The sequence below is a fragment of the Acomys russatus genome, chromosome 15 (genome assembly GCF_903995435.1).
Source record: "Acomys russatus chromosome 15, mAcoRus1.1, whole genome shotgun sequence".
In the NCBI taxonomy this organism is placed as follows: domain Eukaryota; kingdom Metazoa; phylum Chordata; class Mammalia; order Rodentia; family Muridae; genus Acomys; species Acomys russatus.
Window position 1 is genome coordinate 32742858 of NC_067151.1, and position 16322 is coordinate 32759179.

The 16322-nt window shown below is 41.5% G+C and overlaps 1 protein-coding gene across 7 annotated transcripts in view; it reads right to left on the reverse strand.

Annotated features, from left to right (window-relative positions):
* The window catches only part of Nbea (neurobeachin), a 657568-nt gene that overhangs the window by 127282 nt on the left and 513964 nt on the right, over positions 1 to 16322 (reverse strand). The window lies entirely within an intron of this gene.

Genomic DNA, 16322 nt, shown 5'->3' on the forward strand with positions numbered 1-16322 from the left:
GGCATCAAGAACGGGAAATGAATTGTAGCTGTCACTTAAGTTAAACATCTAATCAATTGCCTTTTTTAAACAGGTAACTTTTACAACAGTTTCTTCATTGTAATGCTCTTCAGAGTGCTCTTGACCCAAATTTAATCAGCTGTTATTAAAGCAGAGGGGTGGCCACAGAGCACACACTGCAGGGCAAGGCGCTGCATTCACAGCCTTAATGATTCTAAAATGACTACAACCATCGCTTCATTCACGAGGACAAAGCTCAGCCTCTCTGCTCCACAACATCTTAACACAAGCTGTCTGAGCAGACAGCGTCCATTTGTCCTTCATGAACTGTGGAGGTCAGTCACGCTGCAGATGAAAGCACTGCAACAGTTTCTTTGTGTTTCTTCCCTACGATGTCTGAGGGCAGAAACCGAGAAGTTCTTGAATATAAAATCCAGGTTTTTTCTGCAAAGAAATACACAGCTTAAATGCAGAGGAAGAGGGGCCATGATATGCAGACAGGTGTAAAACATGAAGTAATTATGGAAGCTCAAATTAGTTCGTAGGCCCGAGGCAAGAAAGAGAACAGCGCCTTGACAAAAGGGAATAGCAAATAAGGGTAGCAAACAAAAAAAATGGCTTGAATGTGTAAATTAGCAAGAAAAATGAGACCGAAAAGCAGCTTTCCTCTACTATTATTCCCCACATGAGAACAGAGCAGCTGAACATGATCAAGAGAGCTTTGGAGAAGAGAGGCAGGTGTCAACACCGCCCTCCAGAGTGTCAGCTCTGCCCTCCCTGCCAGCTACTCACTATGCGCAAGCTCTTGAGAGGAGCCTCCAAGACCTGACCTATCATATTACTTCTTCTGTAAACACATAATCCCTGCTTGTTAGGTGGTGTCAACACCAGCATTCATCCACTAAGGGAGTGAACAGACACTTCAGAAGTGCTGCCAAAACCAAAGAACCGACACCGAAATACAACAACCTGAATTTCAACAAGGTAAACAGATCTGATGCTTTCCTGAAAAATGCAATGTCAAGCGCCTCTTCTTTCATTAGAAAAAAAAAATGCCCAAACTGCTTGCTATGGCAGGACTACTTTCTTCTACAAGTAATTACTAACTTGGGCTACATACCCAAGGCCTGGAATTACACCTATTTATCAATTGCCTGCTGTGCCTTATACACATTTCACTAAATAACTCTTCAAATCACACAAACACACAAATCACAACCAACAGGTCATGAACAATTCATTCATAATATAAAACCCAGCCAGGCACGGTGGCACATGCCTTTAATCCCAGCATTCAGAAGGAAGAGACAGGCAGATCTCTGAGTTCAAGTCCAGTCTGGTATAAAGAGTAAATTCCGGGACAGCCAAGGCTATACAGAGAAACCCTGTCTTGAAAAACAAAAAACAAATCAAAACACCCCCTCCCAATAAAACCTGATGTATGTTATGGACCAGGCATGGCCAACTGTAATATTAGGAGCTAAAACTTAATGCAGAGTTTAATACCCCAGATCTGCATGGGTGAGGACAGTTACCATTTGTAAAGGGAAAGAACACCTGAGAGGGAGCTTGGGTTCCTGATCTCTATCTTTCTTCAGATTTCCCTGGAGATGATTTTACCAAATGCCAAGGACCATGCATCCACACTTCTTGTATCTTTAGAACATTCTACTACCTGATGCTGCCTCCATTTTGGAAGTAATGCATCACCTTGGCATCCCCAACTAGTGCCAGTACTCCAGGACTCCTGTGCTTGGCTCCACTGCTCTAGAGCTAGGAGTCAGCCTGTTTGTGGAAGAACGAACAAGCTAACCACATGTATGTAACTCTGGGAGCAAAGGGAGTTTCCACAGGGAGAAAGGGCTTCTCTTCAAGAGGCAGAGGCGTAAAGCTACATACTAGACTAGGGCATGGCACTGAACAACCGCTTCCCCTGTGTGTGAGCATGGAAAACTGCATTGAAAGGCATAAACCTATGCCAGATGTGTTGTGCTGGCTATTTTTCATGTCAATGTGACACAAGGTCATGTGGGAAAAAGGAATCTTGATCAAAAAAACAACAAACAAACAAACAAAACAAACAAACAAAAAACAAAAACAAAAAAACCCAAAAACAAAAACAAAAATTGACTCCATAGGACCTGCCTTTCCGAAAGCGTGTTGGGCATTTTCCTGACGGTTGGTGCCACCCCTGGGCTGGTGGTCCTGAATGTTGTAAGAAAGGAAGCCAAGCAAACCAGGAGCTGGCAAGCCAGTAAGCAGCAGTCCATGAGCGGGACTTTAGTTTTTGCCTCCAGGTTCCTGATTAGAGTTCCTGCTCTGACTTTCATCAATGACGGATTGTGATGTGAAAATGCCAAGCTGAAATAAACCCATTCCTCCCACAAGTTGCTTTTGGTCATGGTCTTTTATCACTCTAACACATGTTTGAAACTATTTCTTAGCATTAAGACAACATTTTTGTTACAAAAAATGGAATTTCCAAAAAAAAATTATTTTAGAAATTAAAACTATTTAATTTCAACTCTGTACCCTGGAAGCTCACTTCTAATATGGTTCTTCCAACAAACTAATTGTGGTGGCTTCATGCACTAAGGAAGGTAACATTAAGATTCTTTGATTTGGTGCTGGAGGAATGGCTCAGCTGTTAGGAGTCCTGGATGTTCCTCTAGAGGGCCCATGCTCAGTTTGCAGCACCAACATGGCAGCTTACAACTGTCTGTAACTCCAGTTTCAGGGGATCCATGGCATCAGACATGCAGGCATGCATGCAGGCAAAATGCCCAAATAAACCATTTTTTATAAAAAGATACTTTGATTTATTTATGAGAGATTAATTGCATATCAGAAAGATCAGTATGATGGTAAGCACAGCATCTTTCACTCATTTTTCTGTTTCTGTGACTATTCACAGGTATCAATCTAAAACACCACTCTGAGCTACAATAATGAAGAAGGCGGGAAGAAGGCTCAGTGAATAAAATATGTGTCTTGCAAGCTTGAGCCCCTGCGTTTGAATCGCCAGGACTCATATAAAGCCAGAAAGCATGAATCTATAATCTCAGAGCTTCTACAGCAAGAGGCAAGTTGGAGACAGTGAAACCTGGGAGCTTGCAAGCAGGCTAGCCTAGTGAGCAAAAAAGCAATGAACAACAAAGAGATCCTGTCTCAAACCAGGTAGAAAATGAGGGCAGAAACCTGAGTTTGTCCTCTGAACTCTGCCAAATACATACTCTCTCTCTCTCTCTCTCTCTCTCTCTCTCTCTCTCTCTCACTGAGGACGGGATAGACACCATGTATTTATTTTAAAGAATAAGTTGTTTATTTTACTTTATGTGCATGAATGTTCTATCTGCACCACCAATGTGCCTGGTGACTTCAAAGATCAGAAAAAGGCACCCAGTTCTCTGGAACTGGACTTACAGATAGTTTGAACTACCACGTGGGTGCTGGAAACTGAATCCAGGTTCTCTGTAAGAGCATGGCCAGAAATGGGAACCAAAAGAGACTTCAAATTATTAATAGTCTTACCTGGTATACTTGAATATGTCCACTGATTTTCTTTGAAATATCTGAAGAAGACCCTATTCATAATAATATCCACTTGATTTAGAGGTTTGTTTAGTTTGGGATGGTCTGACATGGAATCTAAGTCCTGCAGGCTATGCTGGTATCAACAGCTTCTCCATTTTGGGGGAAGAAGGTATTTTGCAGGAATTATACATTTCACATATTTGTAGTTTCCTGATAATGAAACCAACCTTGCATATTGACACTTGATGTTCCTTCATAGACTTTAAATTATAAATTTTAAGAGACATAACCCATGAAGGAACAATGCTGACTCTGTCTCACAAGAAATAACTGTTAGGAAACTCTCTGTTCACACTCGTAACTTCTACCTGTTGGTCAGATGGACATACTGTAATACACACATGAGCATTGCACACACCCAAGCTAAACTCACCACATCCAGCCACAATAGCCTCAGTTGGACAAACTAACAGCTCTTCCAGGACCACTGAAGGGACTATACCTGTTTTCCAAACTTTACTCACTAATTTGGTTTGTAGATTAAAAACAAAAAACAACTTAACTCTCTTGTTCCACAGATACTACAGAAGAACTTAACTATTGCTCAGTGATCTCCAAATATTTGTTAGGTCTGGTTAGTTTTAACTGTATACAATCTTTTGGCATTGCACATGTCAATGAGGTTTGATCTACACTCAGAAATTCATGCTTTAAAACAGTGTGATTAAGTCACACACACACACAGTATCACAGTGCAATTAAGCCACACACTGCAGTGGTTTGAATAAGAATGGTCCCCACAGGGCCACATATCTGAAGGCTTAGTCCAATGCAGTGCACTATTTCAAAGGATTAGAAGGATTAGGAGGCGTGACCTTGTTGAAAGATGTGTGTCACTGAGAGTGGGCTTTGAGGTCTCAAAAACCCATGCTAGACCCAGAGTCTGTGTGTTCCTGTGGTCTGCAGATCAGAATGCAGCTCTCAGCTACCTGTGTGTTACCATGCTCCGTGCTGTGATGATAAAGACTAAAACCTGTGAAACTGTAATCAAGCCCCCAATTAAATGCTTTCTTCTTAAGAGTTGCCTTGGCCGTGGTGGCTCTTCACAGCAATAGAATAGTCACTAACACACACACTCACAGTACAATCAAGTCACACACACACACACACACACACACACACACACATCATCATCATCATCATCATCATCATCATCATTATCTCACAGTGTTATAAGTAAGTGTAGGCTTCTGTACTGGGCTGCATTCAAAGCTCTCCTTGACTACATCATGAACATACTTGGTTGAGTCTTCTTTGAACTTGTCCGTCTTTATCTGGTTATTTTATACACTATTAAAGTGGGATATTGGAGTTTCTAACTGCTATTGAATAACTGTGTATTTCATCTTTCCATTCTGTGCCTTTGCTTTATATTTACTGAGACTTATTGTCAGGTACACAACAAATGGAAGCCTTCATCATTATAAAATGTCCAGTTTAGCTATTCTTTTAGTTGTCGTTGTTTTAGTTTTTGTTTGTTTGTTTGCTTGTTTGAGATAAGATTTCTTTGTGTAGTCCTGACTGTCCTAGAGTTGAGTTTTAGGCTGGGCTGGCCGTGAAATCTCATAGATCCTCCTGCCTCTACCTCCCAAGTGCTGGGACTAGCTACTCTTTCAGAAGTGTGTTTTGTCTGTTATGAGTGTAGCCACTCAAATGCTTTGTGATTTATATGGCATGTCTCTTTATATCCTTTTATTTCTAACCAATTTGTACTTTTATGAGTTTCTTGTTTTGATTATTTTGTCTGAGGTGGTGAGGATCTAACTCAGGACATTGTGCATAATAGGTAAGTACTATATATACTACCAGGCAACACCCTAAAATTCAAAGAGATCCTTCTCCTCTGTCTCCTCGGTGTTGGACTAAAGGCTTGTACTGCCACACCCAGCCCCTTCACTACTTCTTACACTACTCAGCTGATATTCTGCATCTGCACCTACAGGACTCTCATTCATGAATTCAACCAATCATCAATCAAAATCATTCAGAAAAAAAACCCATCTGTACTAACTTGTACATGCCCCTTCTTGGTACTATACCTTAAATACTGTAGAACCACTATTTATACTATGTTTATATCCTATTGGAGATTATGACTAATTTGGATATAGATGTGTAGTTATATGCAAGTCCTGTGCTGGTCTGTATATGGGCCTAACGTCTATGTATGTGCTGGCGGCTATAGGAAGTCATAGAACCCATTCCTCAAGGGAACAGGAATGCCCACCTGTGTTTTACCTTCTTAGAGATTGAGTTAGACCTTATGAGAAATTTATCAGAATATGGTTTTTGTTTTTACATTTTAAACTCTATTTTCTTTTCTAGGAAAGTAAGGTTGTATGGTGTCTCTTTCCTAATGTCCTTTCCACACCTTGCTGAGCAATGTTGGAAAGATGATGTCAAATACACAATGTTCTAATATTTGCCTCAATCATGTCTTCAAACATATTTCATGTTCTCTATTATTCCTCAGGGATTGCTTCTTTGATTAAACTTGTAAGTTCTTTTAGTACCCTAAAGCCATGAATTAATTTTGCATGATTAACTACTTTTTTATCATTCAACTTTGTTTTCAGTTTATAATATCCACTGAAGTTACATAAGGATCTAAAGTTATATAAAGATCAATATAGAAACTTGTGTCTTTAGATATTTTAAAAATAATCTGAAACTATGTGTATTGGTGTGTGTGTGTGTGTGTGTGTGTGTGTGTGTGTGTGTGTGTGTGTGTTTGCAAGTACTTGTGTGTGCCAGAAGAGGTCATCAGACCTCTTGGAACTGGAGCTACAGGTAGTTGTGAGCTGCTGAACATAGGTGCTGGAAACTGAATTCAGGTCCTAGTAAAGCAGTGAGTACTCTTAACTGTGAATTCTCTTTCAAGCTCCCAAAGCTGTAAATTACTTTATTGCCATAACAGAATATCCAAGAGTAAATGATCAATAAATTAATGTGAAGTGAGTTCACAGTTTTGAAGCCTGGAAGCTCAAGACTAAGCTGGCTAGTACTTCTCAGCTTCCTGTGAGGGGTCACTTACTTAAAGTGGGGGTGGAGATAGCTGAAGACAGAAAAAGGTGAACTAGACCTGCCTAACACCAACACTGTGTGAAATAAAGACTCCTCAATTTGAGTGTTGGTAAAGGCAAACCACAATAACTTAATTTGTCTTACAAATACTCAAAAACTAAAGATTTAAATAACAAATGATGTGCTATAAAGAAAACATTATAAAGTAACTCTATTAGATATTTACTAGATTTCAAACTGTAGTATGCTTTACTAGTGCACTCACCTATAAAGGTTGCACACAGATCTCAAAGTTAAATAAAATTTTAACAATGAAAGGAGGGGAGGAAGGGGGCCTTAGAAATCACCTTCCTCAAGGCTCTCAATAGATGAGTTAAGAACCAGCCAGTTAAAAAGACCATACAGTTCACAACAAAGCTCAAGCCCCAGACCTGAGCTTTCTGAACCCAAGCCAGGAGCATCTTTTTCTAAAAGGAGTTACCTGAGAAGCAGAGACAAAGGAAGAGTATTTGTCAGTTTTACATATCTCAGATGCAGCAGCCAGAACAGCAGGCTCCTTCCTTCTTCAGAAACACTGGATTCAAGCCAGGTTTGACCCCTGACGGTGCTCTCACTGGTAATGTCACCTCCACTAGAATGGTGGGGGCAGGGTGCACAGCAGGAGGGGGAGCAATGTTCTGACTGTCCCGAGGGTCATTCAGGCTTCAGAAGGATTTGAATTAATTGCACTATTCTGAGATACTGAGCTAGAACTATTTAATTAAATATTTTAAAGGTATTCAGAGTACTGAATTACAAGGGTTCTGTGAAGTTTCTTTGGCTCCCACTGTCCCAGAAGGCCACTGTGATGTGTATAACCATTGCCCCCCCACCCCCCATACACACACAGCGCAGCCTCTGCTGACTCAGCCCGTTCCTTCGGCAGTCATAAAGCAGAGCCCATTCTATTCTTTTTGGCTCCTTTTGTTTTTCCATTCCAATTGTTATTACCATTCTTACAGAGTTCACTTAAAGTAATAGAAAATCTATTACTTTAATATGAAGGCTCTGGACTTTGGATCCCAGTCATCTCTGTTCACTCACATCCGTGTTTTACCTCATTCTGCTTCTCCTCTGCCCACTGCCTTCCAGACATCTTACACGCCCACTGCTCAAGAACTCACCACATTGCTATCTCACCTCCATCCATGACTGTCATGGAAACTGCCCAACTGGATACTTATTAAAATTTGGATTGACCAATGAAGTGATTGCCTGAAATTCAAGTTAAACTAGACAGCCTGCAGCTTATAAATCTGATAACCTATCAAGAAGACTTGCAGTTTTTGTCATCATTTTATTTTCTTCCAGCTTATAAACTTGACTACAGTTGATTCCCATCAGTTTGGAACCAGCAGCTCAGCAGTTGCCACAGAGGAACAGCACCCCCAGTCCCCATGTCCTTCTGCCATAAACTCTCGACAAGTCCTCATCCCTGGGTCTCTCGAATTTTGTTCCTCCCTTCTTCCACATGTGGTAGCTGTGGTGTGAGTAATTCTGACTTTATGTAAACTGATGCTGTTTCACATTCAGTCTGCACATGGTAATCTCTACTCCTAAGTCACTCACTCTCTTTTCCTCTTGGATCGGTGTCACAGCCTTCTCCTCCTGTTGGTGATGGTCCTTCCACGGCCCTCACCTGGATCCCATAGCTTTTGTATACAAGAGAAAAGGGAGTCTTCAATGCCAGCTAGTAGTAAGTCTTCTATAGCCTTAATTATTTCCCACACTGCCACACCCTTTGTTGCCCTTTGAAACCTCTGGCTAAATTTCCAAAGCCATTATCTCATCCTTTCCTCATTAATACATAGGACAAGAATAAATAAAATGCTACGGTAACATCTACAAACTACCTCACAGAAAACAGCAATGTGTCAATTGTTTGCGGTGGTAAGAAAATCATAACATTTCCATCTGTTAGTATGAAAACAAGCCAGCTCCATGAATTGCCCTTCCTGTCAGCTTTCACATCCGTAGCTTCTTTTTTTGTAACCCAGTATGCTCAACAGCTCTTAGAATTTCTCCTGCATCCACATTTGACAAAATCTCATTTCTATTCTACCCGACTTTATTGCAAGTGTATCCCATAATTCACCTTCCACCTTCGACTTCTACTTCAGCCTGGCTGGCTCTGGTTTGTCTCTACAATCTGACTAACACAGGTGTGGAGAGGCAAGGGATTCTTCACGTCCTCTGAACTCTGACAGTTAACACTGATCTCAGCTCTTCGCCACATTCTCTGTGTTTGGCCTTACAGCAATTGTGTTAGTTTTCTTCCTCGCTGAAAACTCCTGGCCCACTTTCCTCTGCTGGTGCTCCTCACAATCACTGGTCTCATCACAGAGTGCCTCCTGCAGACTTGCTGCTCATGGTCTCATGATGGTGGCTCCTCTGCCTATCTCTCAAGCCCTCGAGTCAGCTGCCTGATTCACCTTTTCACCAGATAACCCCTTGATCAGGCGTTAAAACGGACCCTACCTTTTTTCTAGAAAGTTTGCTGCTCATGAGGATATTTTTGTACGGTAACTGGTAAGTTTCTGTATCCAAGGATGAAAACCAACTCAGGTGCAGCCAAATACTGTTCCTGCTCGTGGGGTTTTTCTCGCAGGCTTGTCTTTATGTAGAAGTCATGAGCTATATGGCTTGCAGCTGAGTTGGTTCTCCTGATTCTTGAGAACAGGAGGGTAGAAAGAGAAAATTATGCTCTAAAATGCTTGCTGACAGAACCAACACACCCAGTCTTCAGGCTTTGCTCAGAAAGGGTTCTTGGGCTGTGTCCTGATGTCCCCCCTTCAGCTCTGCAGTACCTCCTTCTGCACTCACTGGGTTCTTTGCCTAATGAACGGCAAGTGTGTGGTCTGTGGTTTGCAGCCCTACTGACCTGTGAATTGTGCTAGGCAGGGATGGTCTCACAGGGAATAGTGGGGAGCTTTCAGACAACCTCAGTAAATGTCTGCTAACTGAATGGCTTAAGCTCCCTGCTGAAGTCCAGACGAGGAATTTCATGGCTGCTTTTCCATGCTCCCAAGCTGGTTGACAAAGCACTACAAACACCATAAACGTGCATGGCTGTATTCACAGTAGCCTCACACATCCACTCCCCAGCAGCAGCCTAAAGCTGTCAATTTTAAACAATGCTTACACACAGACTTAAGCCCAGAAAGTTCATCATTTGTGAATGACGAAAAGTGAAAATATTTATCTTCAAGCCCTTAAATGAAGGGGTAATCTGAATTGTGTTGCAGAGTGGCTTAAGTACTGTCTCAGAGTAGTAACATGTAGCCATTCAAGTCAGGACTAAAACTCGGTCTTAGTTAGGGTTTTTATTGCTGTGACAAAAACACCATGACTGAAAAAAAAAAAAAGTTGGGGAGGGAGGGGTTTATTCAGCTTTCACTTCCATATTGCTGTTCATCACCAAAGGAAGTCATGACAGGAAATCAAGCAGAGCATAGACCTGGAAGCAGGAGCTGAAGCAGAGGCCATGGAGGAGCGCTGCTTACTAGCTTGCAGGCCATGGTGTGCTCAATCTGCTTCCTTATAGAACCCAGAACCACCAGCCTATGGATGCCAGCAAGCACAAGGGGGTGGGCCCTCCACCACTGAGGACTCCTTACTGCTTTATGCCCTGGAAGCTCAACTGAGGCCCCTTCTTCTCTGATACCTTCCTCTCTTGACTCTAGCTTGTGTCAGGTTGACACACAAAACCAGCCAGTACGAAGTCAAAACTTGCTTCATGATCTGATTTAACAACAGCAAGCTCATAGTAACATCCTAAAATGCCTGAGCAGATTCTCAATCTACTTACCAAGTTTTGACTTTTAATAATATCAGAAGAGAAAATGGAAAGTCAGAGTTACAACATGTAATCAATATTACACTTAAGGTGAAATACTGAATGAAAGTTAAATTTGAAATCTGCATAAAAAAATAAATGGCTACTAATCATCACTTAGCCACCATTCTTTTAACTACTTCATGCCCCATTTTCTCTCCTCAATCTCTCACCTGATGTTTGCACAGAGACCTTCTTATGTGTACAGTCCTGTGCTAGCGTTTGGAGTGAGGGACAAATAAAAGGTAAGCTGATTGCCACCTGGGAAAGGAAGTCATCTGCAGTTTAAGAACTTAATTTTCAATGGTGCTCAACTCTACCAAACCGACCACAGCAGAGTCAAGTGAGGCAAAACCCTGAGCCCTAAAGACCACTCAGATGAAGAAGAAATGCAATTGTTGTCAGTGAAAAGTAGAGGATAAGAAGGCAGAGAGCGTGTGATGGTTTGAATGAGAATACCCCTACAGGCTCATGTATTTGATTGTAAGTCCCCAATCCATGGAACTGTTGGGAAGGGTTAAGAGGTGTGGCCTTGTTGGAGCGGCTACATCACTGGGGGACTCCCACCATTCCCAGTTAGCTCTCACTGTCCTGTAAGTGTAGATAAAGAAGTAAACTTCCAGCTGCTTCATGCCATGCCTTCCCTCCTCAATTCTAGTTGTTATGTTGAGAAATGGCAGTAAAGGGTACTGCAGGAAGGCGATAAGGATGGGATGGCAGCTGGCACGGGAGTGAGGCATGGGGATAGACAATCTTGAGCACACACAGGCCAGCCAACATAATTGAAAAGATGCTCTCTGGTTCAGTGAGAGACTCTGTCTCAAGGAGACAAGGCAGTGAACAAAAGGAAGACAGCAAAACCCTGCTGTAGTGCTTGAGTGTGTGTGTGCATGCATACTCATGTTCATGTGACACACACACACTCACACACACACACACACACAAACACGTGAGGAGGGGATGCCAAGGACACTTTAGAAATAATAGTGGATATAATGTTGGTCTGAATGGGTTTATTGGTGCTGTGTATATGTAGCATAAAAGTGAGAGCAAAGTCAGCTTGCTGGTGGGAAACAAAGGAATTTCCACTTGAGTAATAGGTGGTGAGCTTGGATGTTAGTCTGAAATGTGTCTGAGATATGGGAGAAGATGATGTAGAGATTGCAGGAAGAATAAGCTTAATGTGTGGAGAAAGGTTTTTGGCTGGAAATTAAATTTGAGAGTGACCAATGCTAGCTATGTTTCTTTGGAGAGAAAGAATGAAAAAATTCACTCATTTTACAAACACTGTAGTACATGGTCAAAATAACTAGCAGAATTAATAAAGTCTTCACCTAAAAACAAGATAGATACTACTATCTAAATTAGACATTTAGAAAATATTCATCCAATAACCATTTTGGATAAACTCAGGGATCACAGTCAGAAATGCTGAAATCTAGCTAATAGGTCCTTTGTGGATTTGGGAAAGACACTTTTTAAATTGTTTACTTATTTGATTGTATTGATTTAATCTGTATAATAATCTCACAATGTAGATATTCTTATCTTCATTTTGCATACAAGAAAACAAACTTAGAGAGGTTTGGCATATAGACCAAGAAAGTGGAGCCTGAGCTGTGAAGCCAGCAGACATGGACAAAAATCACAGCTTTCCTTATACCTGGCTTTCTAAATGTATAGGAGTTACTGGGCTTTCCTGTGTCTCAGGGTCTCACCAAAGGGACAGAGGCAGTAGTGTCCCCTCTACAGTGTTTTTGAGAGGACAAAATTACAAGCAGCTTGTAGGACACCTACAATACAGGGAAAGCCATTAATAGTAATTCTACCACAGTATTTGTCTTCTTAAATGAGACAAAAATTTACAGATAACTTTCCTTCTCAAGGCCCTAAAATGAGTTGTTTGCATGTTTGGCTGCCTTGTGAGCAAAGGGTTGGCATATGAGGAGAAGAAGCCATAGCCTAGGGTGTAGAGTTAAGACTGGCATTTATCAGAAGGAGTATGTTAATATCTCAGGACCATCAATACTCTTTAACCAGCCTGCTTGGTGAGCTTTACTGAAGTAGGTATTTTAATGTCTGCAGTAAACCGGTCTTTGCCCTTAAGCTATTTGTTTTCTCAAGTTCAGAGTATGGAGAATATCAAGTACTGGGCTCAGTACATAAAAGTGCCAGCTCTTAACTTCTGCCCTAGCTCTTTGGCAAGAGAAGCACAAGCAGGACACAGATGACAAAAGCTACCTACAGAGGCCTAGGCTTCTTACTTGGTAATGCACAGCTTTAACACAGAGCCTTCTTCTTCTGTTGGTAACTGTGTCTGTCCCCATTCTACTATGCCCCCAGCAAGCCACCAAGATCTTAACCTTCATAACACAAGTGCCACTCACTGACGCAGTTATAACAGGGAATAGGAGCTGGCTGATGGGGTTTAAAGTGTTACAGGCCAGTGAAGCACTGGCTGCTTGGTGAGGGCATGTGGAGAAATGTCATCCTCAGCCAGGCCAGCACAGTGAAGCCTTGCTAATGAAACCACTGGAACATGAAGGCCATCCTAACAGTTCCGAAGACCTCCAGACTTCCTCAGGAAAGTTGGATCAGAAATGGAAATCCTTCAGCAATGATTTCCACTCATTTCCCTTGCAGGGTAAACATCCCAGCACCTGATTTGAAAGAGACTCACTCCTCCAGGCTTCCTACCCTGTTCATCTACTCACGGTGCCATGAGCATCTTGAAGTTAAAACACAAACAAAAGGCGGCAGAGGGCTGGCCGTACTCCCAACAATGTGGATAATGAAGTGACATAAAAATCTACTTAGGAATATATTTCTCAGTTTTTAAGGAATCTGATGTACTTTTAATGTCTGCTAAAGACACAAACACAAACTTAAAAACAGAGTAGCTGTGTCAACACAAAGGTAGGGGAAACAATGAGTGGGCCAGATCATGATCTGGAGAATTCTTGGGCTTCAGACAGGAGCATGGGAATAAATCACATAGAGAATTAGCTCTGTTCCAGGCTTCATTAGCTCTAATTATCCCCCAAATATGCTCAGCAGAATGTGTGTGGGTCTGCTGGGACTGATGCACAATAGAGTGGGCAACATATAAACTCCTCGGAGCACAGAGAGAGTTCATAAAACAACTGAGATGCCTCCTCCTGCAGAAGTCACCAGATGAGACAGAAGGGGCAGCTCAGTACTCTCAAGGCTGCTTTTGTAGATGTTGGAGGTTCTTTATTCTCTGTCCAAGACACACAACAACAAAGCCAAAGCTCAGGCAGACTGTCTTTGTGCTCTGTTATCTAAACCTCAAAGCAATGGCAGAAAAGAGTACCAATTTCATTTGAGTCAAGTATGGTGGCACACACAACAATCGCAGCATAGAGAAGCAGAGGCAGGTGGATCTCTGTGAGTTCAAGGCCTGCCTAGTCTATATAAGAAGTTTCAGGACAGCCAGGGCTACAGAGAAAGAGTGTGTTTCAAAGAGAAATAAAAAGAAATAATAGTAGGTTAGCAAACAAAAATACGAACTTACTCTTAAGGGAATATTAGCATTTAAAAGTAAGTAATGTTCACTAAAAACTAAATATAAGTGAGATTTATTTTTGTTGGTTTTCAAGATGGGGTTTCTCGGTGTAGCCTTGACTATCTTGGACATGCTTTGTAGACCAGCCTGGCCTTGAACTCACAGTCATCCGCCTGCCTCTGCCTCCCAAGTGCTGGGATTAAAGGCATGTGCCACCTTGCCTGGCTGTAAATGAGATTTTTGCCTTTTAAAAAACACACAGGAAAAAAAAACCCACAGAGGAATCTAGAGACATGGAATATATTTTGCATTTTATTAAACCACTTACTTAACTCTTTCTTACTATTTAATCCTCTCTCCAGTGTATTTGTCAAACAACTCCAGCCGACTAGAAGCCCTCCCAGCTCTGCACTCACCATCTGACTTTAGCATGCTGGGTAGTGAACTCAAGTACTGTACTTCAGGAAAATAATTCAGCTCAAGGGTCCTGATTAGTAAGACAAGATTGGCAATCCTGCTCACCTCAAACTTGAAAACATAGATCCCAGGACAGACAATTTACACAATAGAAGGAGAATCCACTATGGATCCCTTATGTTGTCACCTGACCTCCAAATGTGTGACATGGCCTACATGTAAGCCACCCTAACAGATACATAAACAAATAAATAAAATTGAATAAAAAAGTTTCCAGGGCTCATTTTGACATACAGTAGATATATAGAGAAAATTAAAGGGCCACCGTAGAAGGATGACAGTGAGATTTTCCATAGCTTAAGAGGTTTTCATGTTGTTTTTAACTCATTAACTATATTATTTTTTACAAGCGTTTCCTCCACTCATGTTAAATGATTTAAAAACCGGTGGTACTGTTTCAAAATGAAAATAGTACTAGGCAGCACACACAGGTGTTAATAGTAGTCTGTGTGCCTTGTGTGTTCTTCATTTGCATTTAAAGTTGATTTGCTTTTCTGTGCATTAAACGTATATAAAAACTGGTGATTCTGTTTACAGACACAAATTCCATTGGCAGAAAAGGTGGTTCATGTTAAAATGTATGCTTCACTCCAAATGGGCATGCGTTCTAATGAGGATATGGGAAGCTACGTGTGTGTGTGTGTGTGTGTGGGTGTGTGTGTTCATATATGTGGGTGCACACAGATGTGCACTATACATGAGGCGATCTGAGAGGTCAGCCTCAGGCACTGTTCCTCAGCTACTGTCGGCGGTGTTTTTGGAGACAGGCCTCTTACTAGCCTGACTCATCTGGAAGTGTAGTAAGTGCCCGCAGTGGCAGGATCACAGGCTGACTCCACTGCGCCTGGCTTTCTTGTGTATGTTCTTAAGCTTGAACTCAGATTGTCATGCCTGCCTAGAAAGGTATTTTACAGACTGGGCTATTTCCCAACCCAGATTTTAAAGTATTTGATGAAGAATATTTAGTGAATTTAATCTATCCATATATTAGGGTCTTTCTATACTTAGGATATATTAAATTTATTTAAGCTAAATCCTGTTTTTTTATGAACACTGTATTTGTGACTTCCACACATTTTTTAAAAGAATGGTTATGCTTGTTCTTACTCAAAATAATGATACAAAACTTATTCTAAAGTCAAACCTTGGAAAAATACCTAAAAGTAGCAAGATTAAATAAAGTTGGAAAAATACAAAAGTCATATACTTAGAATTCTCTTTACATCCTGTGGGATGATGTATGCCTTTCATTCCAGCACACATGAGCGTGGACAGGCAGATCTTTGTGAGTCTGAGGCCAGCCTGGTCTACACAACAAGTTCCAAGACAGCCAGGGTTATGTAATGAGACCGTGTCTCAAAAAGATATCCTAGTTACATCTGTTTAAACCAGTTAAGATATTGGTGCTTTGCGGTAGAGAACAACTAAAGTTCCTAACTCTAACAAGGTGGGAATTTGAGAACTGACTCATGTGGTTATCCTCTGACTTTCACATGACTGCCACAGAACACGTGTGTACTCCGATGAAACAGACACCACCACCTGCCCCCCACACATGCTCACACAGATATTTAGTGCAGCATTTAGCAACAGGGTTTGGGACTACCCAAATGGCATAACTGTCTCAGTTACTGAGTGCTGCTCTGCAGTCCCCAGTTCATCTGGGGGAAGTAATACACTTTAGTCATCATGTTTGCCAGAAGCCATAAGATGGAGTACCGGCCCTGAGCAGGGCAGTGACTATCATGAGACATGGTATTAATATAAGGACTGAGGGCGCAGGTACATTCTGTCTGATACCTGACATGTCAGTGTTACTGACAGACA